The following is an 11,328-nucleotide window of genomic DNA, read 5'->3' as shown; positions in this document are numbered from 1 at the left end:
CGAACCTGGCTTAGGTCCTGCCCACATCTCCCAACCCTCCAAACCCTTCTACGTCGGCACACTGGAAATCAGTACAGCTCCTACTGCCTCAGTGACTTCCCCGCATGCTTTCTTCTCTCCTAACATAACTGAAGCCCATTCTCTCTGAGGACTCGCCACCCTCTCAGGTGGAGGTTATTTTATCTCCCGCATCCCCTAAACAGTGGGTCTTTGAGGTGAGATGGGGTTGTCTTGTTCCCATTGCTACTTCCACACCAATCTCCTCTCTCCTTCAGAGCCCCTAGCTATTAAGGACCTGGCCCTGACTCACTTCCTCTCCACAGGATGGACTGTCACAATCAGGGTGGCCTCCCAGTGTCTTGGCCCCCTTGACTCCCTCACTTTTCCCAGGCTCCCTCTCCCACAGTCCTACCCCCAGATCCTGCCATTACAAGAAACTGCCCCACCTCAGGAATCTGGATGGCAGGCACCCCACTCTCTGAGCTCCTATCTTTCCGGCTCTCTTATTCTCCAAAAATGCTATGTTCTCATTGAGACCTCCAATCCATTCTTTGACCCCACCATATTCTCCGCTGTCTTTCACCATCCTCGTTCATTATTCTCCTTCTCACCAGTTTAGATTCCATGACCCACCATTATCATTAGTCATCCCTTGCGCACTTAAGTCCACTGCCCCTCTCTCCATCCATTGTACTTGCCTGGCAAAATCCCAACAATGGTTAAACCCAACCACTGACTCACTCTGTGCTTGCACCAGACTCCACAAACACTGATGAAGAATGATATACCAAGGTGCTGCTCACTGCATGCACGTTAAACTCATGACCACAACACTGCCCAGGCATCCTAACAAAATGTCCTCATATGCTCATTTCTCCACTCCCTACGATTTCCTCATTGTCCTTAAACCTCCATTACTCCCCGCCCAAACTTTCAGCTTGTTTCACACTTCATTAAGACAGAGCTAATAGAAGAAATGGGTAGGAGGCTTGGTGTGGTGGCTCACCCCCGTAATCCCAACACTTTGGGAGGCCGAGGCAGGCAGATCACCTGAGGTCAGGAGTTCGAGACCAGTCTGGCCAACATGGTGAAACCCCCATCTCTACTAAAAATGCAAAAATTAGCTGAGCGTGGTGGCGCATGCCTGAATCCCAGCTACTTGGGAGGCTGAGGCAGAAGAATCACTTGAACCTGGGGAGCAGAGGTTGCAGTGAGCTGAGATGGTATCATTGCACTCCAGCCTGGGTGACAGAGTAAGACTCCATTTAAGAAAAGAAAATGGGTAGGAGGTAGAAATGCCATCCTTTTCCTGCCTGCATTTGTACTCACTTTCTTCTTTGCTGCTTGTTACAGTGGATGAAGTGTCCTCACTCATCAAGACCCATTCCTTCACTTGTGTTCTGGAACCTGTTGCCTGCTTCCTCCCTGTGGCTTTTGTTCCTGCAGTCCCCGCCTTGCCCCTCTAGTGCTAGAATCATAGTTTGTCCTCTCCACTGGACCATTCAAACATCCCCTGTAATCTAAAACAGGGATTAGCAAACTCTGTAAAGGGCCAGATAATAAACATTTCAGGCTTGATGGGCCATATGGTCTCTGTTGATCAGCATTGTGGTGGTAGCAGGAAAGCAGCTTCCGATCATATCTAAATGAATGGGTATGGCTCCGATCCAATAAGACTTTATTTACAAAACAGGTAGCATGAGAATGAATCTGTTCCATGAGCCATAGTTTGCCTAATCAAGAATAGTATACAGCCTCTTACTGGGTTAAACAAAATCATGTGCTCTGTCAATAAAATTATGATGGAAGCTGGGTGCAGTAGCTCACACCTGTAATCCCAGCACTTTGGGAGGCCAAGGTGGCAGATTGCTTGAGCCCAGGACTTGAAGACCAACCTGGGCAACATAGTGAGACCATGCCTCTATAGACAATAAAAAAAAATTAGCCAGGTGTGGTGCCTTGTGCCTGTGGTCCCAGCTACTCAGAAGGCTGAGGTGGGAGGATCACTTGAGCCCAGGAGGTCAAGACTTCAGTGAGCCAGATAGCTGGCAGGGAGAAAGGTGAGAATGTGCGGAGCCCAGGGTGATTTTTGAAGGGAATGGTTACGTTTTTATTTTCTCGGATGTTTTGTGCCTGTCCATGAGTTATTTTAGATATAAATGGCGAAATATAGGAGACAGCCGCATCCTATTTTTATTATTGGCTGTTTAATTTTTTCCATTATTTCTTTTAAAAAACACTTGAGTATTTCTTTCCAAAATCGGTGGAGATTCCACTGTCTCTCGTGGTGATTGTAACACCTGGATTAAGGGTTGGACTCCAGATGAGATCTGTGACTATTGGGTCTCCTGAGATAGGGTGAGGGGTGTGTGTGTGTGTGTGTGTGTGTGTGAGAGAGAGAGAGAGTGGGAGAGAGGATGTGTGCACATGTGCAGGGGGTGCTCTGGAAGGCTGAGGAGTTCAGATGAAGGAAGTGAAGGAAGCACTTTCCAGAACCCAAGAAATTGTAATGATGCCTCACATCCAGTTTTCTCACCCAAATAAAACAGCCTTCATTTTTAGTCCATAACAACAGTCTGCATGTAATAGTTAATGCAAGTGTGCCTTTAAAAACATTATCATATACTCTAGATAGCTCTCTTTTACTTAGTCATTTCAGAGCACAGATTAGAAAGAGCTTCACTGAAGTCCCTTTGTTTGGGTATGTTCTCTGCTTGGTGAAACCACGGCCACTATGAATAGGACCCTGTTTGCTGCCTCTTGTCACTCTCCAATGGTTTCTCCAGGGCTAAGACATTATTGTAGAGAGTTGACATGTCTTCTCTTTTTCTGTGATGTCTCAACCTGCTGAGAGCAATTGGTGCAGGTACCCCAGGGCCTGAGCTAGTCCAAGATCCGTCTCATCTCTAAGTAGTTAACCTGGGGTCCTCTGCCCTCTGCCTTGCAGGGGTAGCCAGTGTCAACACTCTTTCTGCCCTACTGTGCCTGGCCACTGGGATTATAACTGATTTCTCTTCTTTATCTTATCCCTTCTGGAATAACTAAAAGATTTCAAAAAGAATTCAAAACCGAGACACAATAAACACACACAAAAAGTGTGGCACTTACAATTTTAGATTATTAAGATTATTAGATTGTTGAGCCTCTGTGTGGCCAAAGGCCTGTAGAGAGGGCTTTGGAGGGACCACAGGGGGTCAGGAGCCAGAGGGGACAGTTACTCAACCCAGGAGACAGGAGGTCAAACCTAAGGGAGAAGAAAAGCCAAGGATGATGCTAGAAAAAAAAAGAACAGAAACAGAAGGGAGCCTGGGAGGGGCCCGCACTAAGGAGTCCAGAAGCAGATATCAAAATCAGAGCTTCAGTGGGGCTTAAGGAGCTAGAAGTAAAACTAAAACATCTCAATCTTTAGCATCTTGCAAAAGGTAAACCTGGCTGGCACAGTTTTGGGGAGTACAGTGCTTTTCCTTGGCTTCAGGGTCCCCCCTTTCCCAACTCCTTTGACCTTCAGACATGGATTGCAGAATCAATGTTCATTGATTATGGTGCTTTTATTGGGACACAGCACAGACATGCACAATTCAGCCAGCTCTCCCCTGACTGTGGTGGTGGCTTTGTCCATTTGGGTTGCTATAATGAAATGCCTTAAACTGGGTGGCTCATAAACAACGGAAATGTATTTCCCACAGTTCTGGAGACTGGGAAGTCTGAGATCAAGGAACCAGCAGATTTGATGTCTGGTGAGGGCCTGTTTCTGCATCATAGATGGTACTTCATATGGTGGGGGGACAAGGCAGCCTCTTTTATGAGGCTCCCCCTTCAGGACCTAATAAAGCCCCAAAGTCCCCACCTTCTTACACCATCACATGTTAAATTTCAACATATTAATGTGAGGGAGACACAAACATTCAGACATAGCCGGTTGGCAAGGGCTGAATCCCCCTTGCAGCATAGCCCAGGGGATTGAGAACATTTGGAAAGGGAGAACTAGAGTGAACAAGCCATGTTCAAGGGTGAGCGAGTGCCCATAAGCCACAATCCCGGGAGTAGGAGGATGGCAGTGGACAGGCACACAGACAGGTCTTTCTGGTGATGATGTGATACTCAAAGCCATTGGAAGGATGGCCATGTGTTCTGAAAACAGATCATCAGGGAGACAAGAGAAAGAACTCTTCCACTCAGACATACCAGATACCTCTTGCCTACCCAATTATGGCCAATATTTAGGGGCCAGGAGTTATGATTCAGAGTCAGGTTTTTTGGTGGTGGTGTTGTTTTTGTTTTGTTTTGTTTTTTGTGGGGGAGAAGTCATGGTGATTTTGAACCTTGGAGGAAAAGAATAAAGCCATTATGGAGAAAGTTGAGTGTATGAGTGGATTATAAGCCTGCAGGGTGGCCTGGTGCGGGCTGTCACCCACTTAATTAGAGTAACAGATTGCTCATACCTCAAATATCCTCTGAGTAGGAAAGGAAGGAGCAAAAATGGAATGAGAATAACAATGTTGATGATAAAGAATTAGCTGATATCAGATGTTTTCTCCTCGGTTTCTGCTTGCCCAGGTCTGACTGGTGCAGCTTATAATTAGTCTCTGCTTGCAGATATGTGGTTCCAAAGACTTGTGGATTAAAGACAAACTCTAGAATTTCTCAGTACCTGACAAGTTGTAACGTGAAAAGCTACACTTAGTCCATTAAAGATTTTTCACAGTGACATTTGAGTGCAGCTTGAGAAATATGCCACCTTGCCAATTATCATTTTCAGGGCACGGGTATCGGAAAGGAGTTTGCTATGAAGAACAAAACAAAATGGATTGCATGTGTAGAGGTGAGCTGGTGAATACTGATAAATGTACTTCACTGAATGTCAGCAAATGTCACTTGAGAAGCCATTTGCAACTACCATAACAGCCTCCCAAACCCAACAAAGAGTAGCAAGAACGGGTAAAATGAACTGGGCGTCTTGCTTCCACATGAATAAGCAATCAGCCCTCTCAGAAGTTACACCGGAAAGTTGTTAAACTTGATAGAAGAAGGTTTTTCAGCCATACTGACGCACAATATAGGTTACTACAGAGGCTGGAGACTTTCTGAGGACGTCAGCGCTGTGACTCTGGGAAGGACTTAATAACCCCTTCTCTTCCAGGTAGGTGCCTTCCTTTAGTACGTGCAGCCACTGGCTGTCTCTGAGACATACTTTCTGGGTTTTTCCTGCTCCAGCTTGCTGCTTTTGCTGTTTCTGCAGACCCCTCTATGCCCCACCCACTCCTAACCTAGCCTCCCTTGCAGTGTAATCCGGGAATGGCTGCAGCTGTGAGCTGGGATGCGGTCCTCACACGCCATATCAGGAGAAGACCCAACGGAAGCAACCTTGAGCCAAGTTTTCAGTCTCTCACTCAAGAAAGAATTTTCAATGTGTCTTCTGGTTAATGTGAAAATTGAAGTAATGGACTCAGCTTCTGGTTCATTCTTGGTGACCTAGCCAAAACTTGCCCTCTGTGTGATTTAGGATTTCTGGAAGGTGGGGCCAAGTGATCTTCAGAATTCAGCTTGGGCTGAGATGTTCCCTTCTTCCTCCTCAGCCTGGTGAGTCTCCAGACTTTGCTGCAGAGAAGTAAATGGGAAAGAAGATCATATTCTCAGAAAAGCACTCCAGGGAATGTGAGACTAATTAAAATAAAATTCCAGCCCCCTCTTCATTTTCTAATCTCTGGGGGCTCCTCCTCCTCTTTAATACATACGAGGTCATCCAATACTTTTTTTCCTCCTTTATACCAAGACAGTTTAACAGGGTAGCCTTAATTTATCTGGCCTTGTAAAGATACCACACACACACACACACACACACCATTGAGGTCAGTTCAGTCTTCATTGGTGCAATGCTGTGGTGTATGGCTCAGACACAAGAAGCCCTTTGTTGAATGTACATCCCAGACTCTGTCCCCGAATGTGCTAATGGACACACTTCCCTCTTCACACTGTTCTGCCGTATGTTTAGCCTGTGTACATTGGAAATGAACACATCTTACAACCAGGAAAAGATGGGCTCTTGGGAAAGCGAGCTTCCCTCAGATGAACTCGGGGGGATGGTGCAGGAAGGAGGGGTTGGAAGCTAGCTTTTCTTCAGCCACACTCCTTGCAGAGTTCTTCATAATTCTGGGTGTTTCCTCCTTATGAATTAGGTGCTTCCCATGGAAGGGACTTTACTTGGGTCTCGGGAACTCACAAGCCATCTGCTTATTATTGAAATTGAATTGCCTTCAACTTGTTGACTTTTATATCAACAAGGATCCATAATATAGGCTGGCTATACTTTACTCAGTTAAGGCATTTCCTGAAGAGCAAATCTCTGCTGTGTCCCAGTGTGGATTTCATGTCCCAGACCCCAAAACCTACTAAAGCATAAAAGCATGTTCCAAAGAAAAGACAATATGGGTGCAGATTTCTCATCGTGCCAGTATTCTTTATTTTCCTAGTTGCTGTAATTTTAAAATTTGTATCTTAAAGCTCAAGCTAATAAGCATCTGTTCCCTGGAGTGAAAAGAAACTGTTCATAATTGATTAATATCACAGGAATCCTGTAATTGCTGGAGGCTAGAGCTATGTAAAAACCTACCTTCTTATTGTTTTGTCTTTAAAGAACTAAAACAAAAGCCTTGTCTATAGACAAGGGTAGCCAATATTGTCTCTGTCTTTCAGTGAGAAAAAGCAAAGCTGGTTTGGGTGAGCTACTTTACCCACTAATTAGTGGCAGTAGCAGGTTTCCTTGTTTTTAATCCAGCGGCTGTTTACAGTGGACTCTTCTCTGCTCTATGAATAAAAACCTAACAAGCCCCCTTTAACCATTTTGCATTCTGGGATGTTTCAAACAAAATGTTAAATTGCTACCACAAGAGGAAGATTTGTTAAAAATACAAAACTCCTTAGAATTGCAGTAATCCCCTCACTTTTGTAAGAATGTAAACAGGACATCAGTTTAGGGGACATTTGCCCATGGAAAAGTCTCCTCTGAGCAAGAAACTTCACCCACTGCAAGGTAGCAATGAGCATCATTTAATTGGCTCCAGACATTCCCAATCTCAAACTGAGCTCCCCTGTCCTTGAAAGACTGGAAAGATACAATAGTAAAAAGGGAGACAAATAAGCAAATTTCAGGTTAACTCTGCAGGCAGGCCATCCTAATGAGAAATGGTCAGAGGAATTTATTATCAGGCTTCCACATAACTTCACTCACGTATTCATTCGTTCAAGTAGGCACTTTTAAATGCCTATGTCAGACCTGACATAATGTCTTACCTGGATAGCAATTTTACTTAAAAGTCATACTTCTTGCCATCTGGAATCACATTCAATCTTTATGGCTCAGCTCAAACTCCATCTTTTCCAGGAAGCCTGCTAAGATTTCTCCCATGCTTCCCTGTGTGCTCCCAACCAAGGACACCCATAAAACAGCATTCTTCTGTGCTGTCCTGAACTGGGTACATCTTTCTCCCCAACAAGTGTTAGTTCCCTGAAAAAAGGGTCTCGATCTTATCTCTGCATCGTTGAGATAGTCTTTCCTAATCTGCTCTTTAAAATGAGATTTAAGGCAGTGAAAGCTGGATTGTCTCTCACTCACATTGAGATCTAAACCACTTTGGTGTGAATATATGGGAAGCAGCCTTCTCCTCCTTGGCTACTGACAGTGTCTAGATTTGGCATTCAATGAAGGTTGTACCAACGATATAGGCTGGGGAAAAAGTGGATGGGTCCATCAGGATAATCTGGGTGCCATGCAGGCAACATCAGACTGGTTAATTTGGAGGAAGAGGAGCTGAATTATCCAACCAATGGTGTAGATGCAGCCTTTGCTGGCAAAGCTCTTTCCCCCACCTCTGTATCAAATATGCTTCAGAGATTTGGGAGTTGACACTGCATCCAGATATAGTGGGATAGAAATGGAGAACATTCACATTTTGTTCTACAGTTGCCAGCCTTGAGGCATCCTGGCTTCTTTCTTACTGCATTAACTTATACTATTTCCCAGTGGAAAAGGTTTGCTGTAAGAATTATTATAATTTCCCTCTCTTATTTCTGCCCAGCTAGTCACAGGGGAAAGAATACCTAGCCTTACCAACCCCACACAGCCAATTTTGCTACTGAAATATAAGATTTTGCATGAGATCTGCATATGTTAATGACTTTTGATGAAGAGATTTTCTTTTTTAAATCAGAGATTCAGAATTCCTTTCCTTCCTTGTGATACCTATTATTTTCATGTGGCCCTTTCAGGGAAGAATTTTTCTTAAAAAAATTTCAATCTTTTAACACAAAGAGTCCCCTAGGCAGGCAGAATACATCCTGTCAGAGCCAAGTGTCAGGCCAGAAGAACCTGTGCTTTGAGTCACTTGACAAATACACAGAGTTTAACAAGTTCTACTTTTTCCCTTAAAAATACACAAAACTCACTTAATGTAATTTATAATAACCCTTTCTTACCATTTCAAATATTTTATTTCAGTTCCTTAAAATTTGTTTCCCTGCCCAATTAGGGGGAAAATTTTGCTTCCGTTTTAAGAAGAAAAATATATTTAAAGTTTCTAAAAGTAAGGATGGCTGAAACGTTTCCCCTCTTGAACTGTCATTCAGAAAAAATATATTTCTATATTCATTTACTTCTGATGTGAGAACAGAAATACCACCTTTGCTCAAAGAAAGTTTTTTGAAATGATACAAATCGATGTGTGCTTGTTTCTAGAATTGATACCCATGTATTCACTGTAGCGGTGGGAATTCCTGCTAGGGGAATCCACATTTCCAGAAGTACTCCCACCTTGGGAGCATTTAAGGAAATTTTAATATCCAAACAAAAGCAGTATTATCATCACTACCCACTCCCTCCCTTCGAGGAAAAACAATTAATAATTTGCATATGTTCATAACACAAATTATAAGACAAAGGGCCCCTCACAGGCTGTGGGCAATACACAGCCTTCCACAGGCTGCACAGTCCCAGAGCTGAACTGTTCTAGCTTCCGAATGAATAGCATTAAGCAGCACCACTAAAGCGAGGGGTTCTGGGCCCTCTGGCCCATTCCCACTGTAGAATCGAGTGTCTTCAATCAGAAACATCTCCCAATCTTTCCGTAAGCTTTGGTGGGGGGGGGGGGGCGTGGAGGGAAGAACATATAGGTCCAAGTGGGGAAAAATACCTATATACTTTGCTCTTTTTATTTTAATAGCCAAACATTGTAATGCTAGCTAAACAGAAATTCTTGTCTGTTAATAGGTTCCTTTAGTTTGTAATAAATAGGAATGCTAATGACTAAAATTTGGTATTTGGTATGCACAAGCTTTTGTGAGCTTTTTTTTACACTCCTCATTGACATGCAATATGGCAAGCTTCCTTTGAAATATATTTATAAAATAACTACAGTATAATTAAACCAACAAAGCCATCTTTTAAGTAAGCTTAATAGCTCAGGTTTTTTTTTTTCTCACTTCGGTAAAATTTATTTTAAAAAAGAAAAATAGTTATGTCTCAGTCCCACTATATATTTTATTCTGTGCATCTAATATTTCCTTTGCATCTACAATCTATGCATATCTAATTCTTTTTGACAACTATGATTATTAATAAAGTACTTGTGAAAGATATGCTTCATAGCTTCTTCAACAAGAATAATGTTTTTTTGTTAATGGAAATTGTAACATATCTTGACAGATACAATATATAAGATGTGCTTTTTTCTTAATTGTTAATATTGCTGTGCTGAATACACAAGGAGTAGATCAACAGCGATGGCAGGTAATAATCAGAGTGGATGCCATTTCATACAATGTAACTAAAAATATTTTAATGATATGAAAGCAATAGATAAATAAAAGCAATTATGTTTAATTTTGCTTTTGGTATGCCGGCAATTTTTGGTTGTTGCTGCTGTTGCCAGTGCGCTTAGAAGAGGAGGAAGCTCGAAGCGCAAAGCAGCCGGACCGAGGCAGCTCTGCCTTCTTGCAGCCCAAGGGTCCTGCAAGCCGCCCTTTCTCTACTCTCCGCAGCTTCAGCGATCCAGGCGCGCAAGGCCCGGCTGAATGCTAATTTGGGATACACAGGAGCTCAAGTTCACCAAGTTTTCCGCAGTTTTGCAAATCCTTTTCCTCCTCGCCCTGCCTGGCGGTTTAAGACCACGCCATTTCCCAGAAAGAAAAACTCAAAAGATCCCAGGCGCCGGGCTGAAGTCACTTAGAGTCGACTCTGGCTGCTCCTCCGCCTCCCCGATCCCTGGTCGCTGCTCGGCTCTGCCCCTCGCGCCTCGCCCCCTTCTCCCGAAACTCCGTCCTCTCCGCGGAGGGGCTGCCTTGCCCCCAGCCCACCCTCCGCGTGGAGAATAAACACAATTGACATCACTCTTACAATCTTTATTTAAAACTGTTTCCAAGGTTACAAATTGCCGAGCCTCGAAGCAACAGGTTCCTCCGAAGCGGTATCATTACAGATTAACTGTAATGTGTAGGATTAGAATAAAAGCATAAGGGATTAGGTAAAAGGGCGACGCTTGAGACAGAACGCCCGAGCGCATCTCGACTGAGTCAGCCGGGGGAGACTGCGAAGGCGCAGGGTGTCGTGGTGCTGCGGCGCCGCCAAGCCAGACTCGGTTCCTCCGCTCCCGGCCCCGGAGCGGTCAGGACGTCGGCGCCGGAAGGGCCAATGAGGCCGACGGTTTTGGAGCCAGGCTTCCCGGACGCCAGGGGCTAGGGACGGGGCCCGGGAACTGAGGAAGATGAGGGGCCGAGAGGTCGTGGAGGCGGAGGGCGCGGGCGAGGACGGCCCAGCTGGGAGCTGCGGGAGGCGCCGCGCCGGGGACGCGGTCTCCGGCGGTGCGAAGCTCGGGGAAGGCGGCGAGGGGGCCCGCACACTCGCACCGGACATCGGGTTTGTCCTTGCGGCTGACGCTGCCTTCAAGGCCCAGGCCTGATGGGGCCCTTCCTGGCGTCCTCCTCACCCCCACTCCGCCGCGCCTCCCCTGTCCGGCTGGGGCTGGGGGCCGGGGACCGCGGCAGGGCACGGGCAGCAGCGCAGGCCGCCCGCATCCTTCCGAGCCCAGGCTTCGGGCCTTCGCAGCCCGCCCAGGCCGTGCGCCCTATTGGGCCACCTTCCCACCGGCATTCGCCTGCCCCTCTCGCGCCAGGAAGGCCCTGGAGCTCCCTCTCCCCTCACACCACTTCCTGCGGGGCCAGGGCTGGCCGTGCTGCCCCATTTGGACTCAGGCCTGCCCTGGGCCACGGCCTCGGGCCGCTGACGCAGCCCCGAGGGCTGTTTGCGTGTCGGGGTGGAGGGCGCGGGGCTGGAAAAAC

General features: G+C 45.7%; 1 long non-coding RNA gene across 1 annotated transcript; it reads left to right on the top strand.

The window, feature by feature from the left end:
* The first annotated feature begins 2,796 nt into the window (after positions 1-2,796).
* LOC119473647 lies at positions 2,797-9,879 on the top strand. Its single transcript, XR_005202851.1, has 2 exons — positions 2,797-5,140; positions 5,284-9,879. It is a non-coding gene; the product is annotated as an uncharacterized LOC119473647 (long non-coding RNA).
* Positions 9,880-11,328: the final 1,449 nt, after the last annotated feature.

This window comes from Cebus imitator, unplaced genomic scaffold (genome assembly GCF_001604975.1).
Source record: "Cebus imitator isolate Cc_AM_T3 unplaced genomic scaffold, Cebus_imitator-1.0 Scaffold172, whole genome shotgun sequence".
NCBI classification, from domain to species: domain Eukaryota; kingdom Metazoa; phylum Chordata; class Mammalia; order Primates; family Cebidae; genus Cebus; species Cebus imitator.
This window is presented reverse-complemented; position numbering and strand designations above follow the sequence as displayed.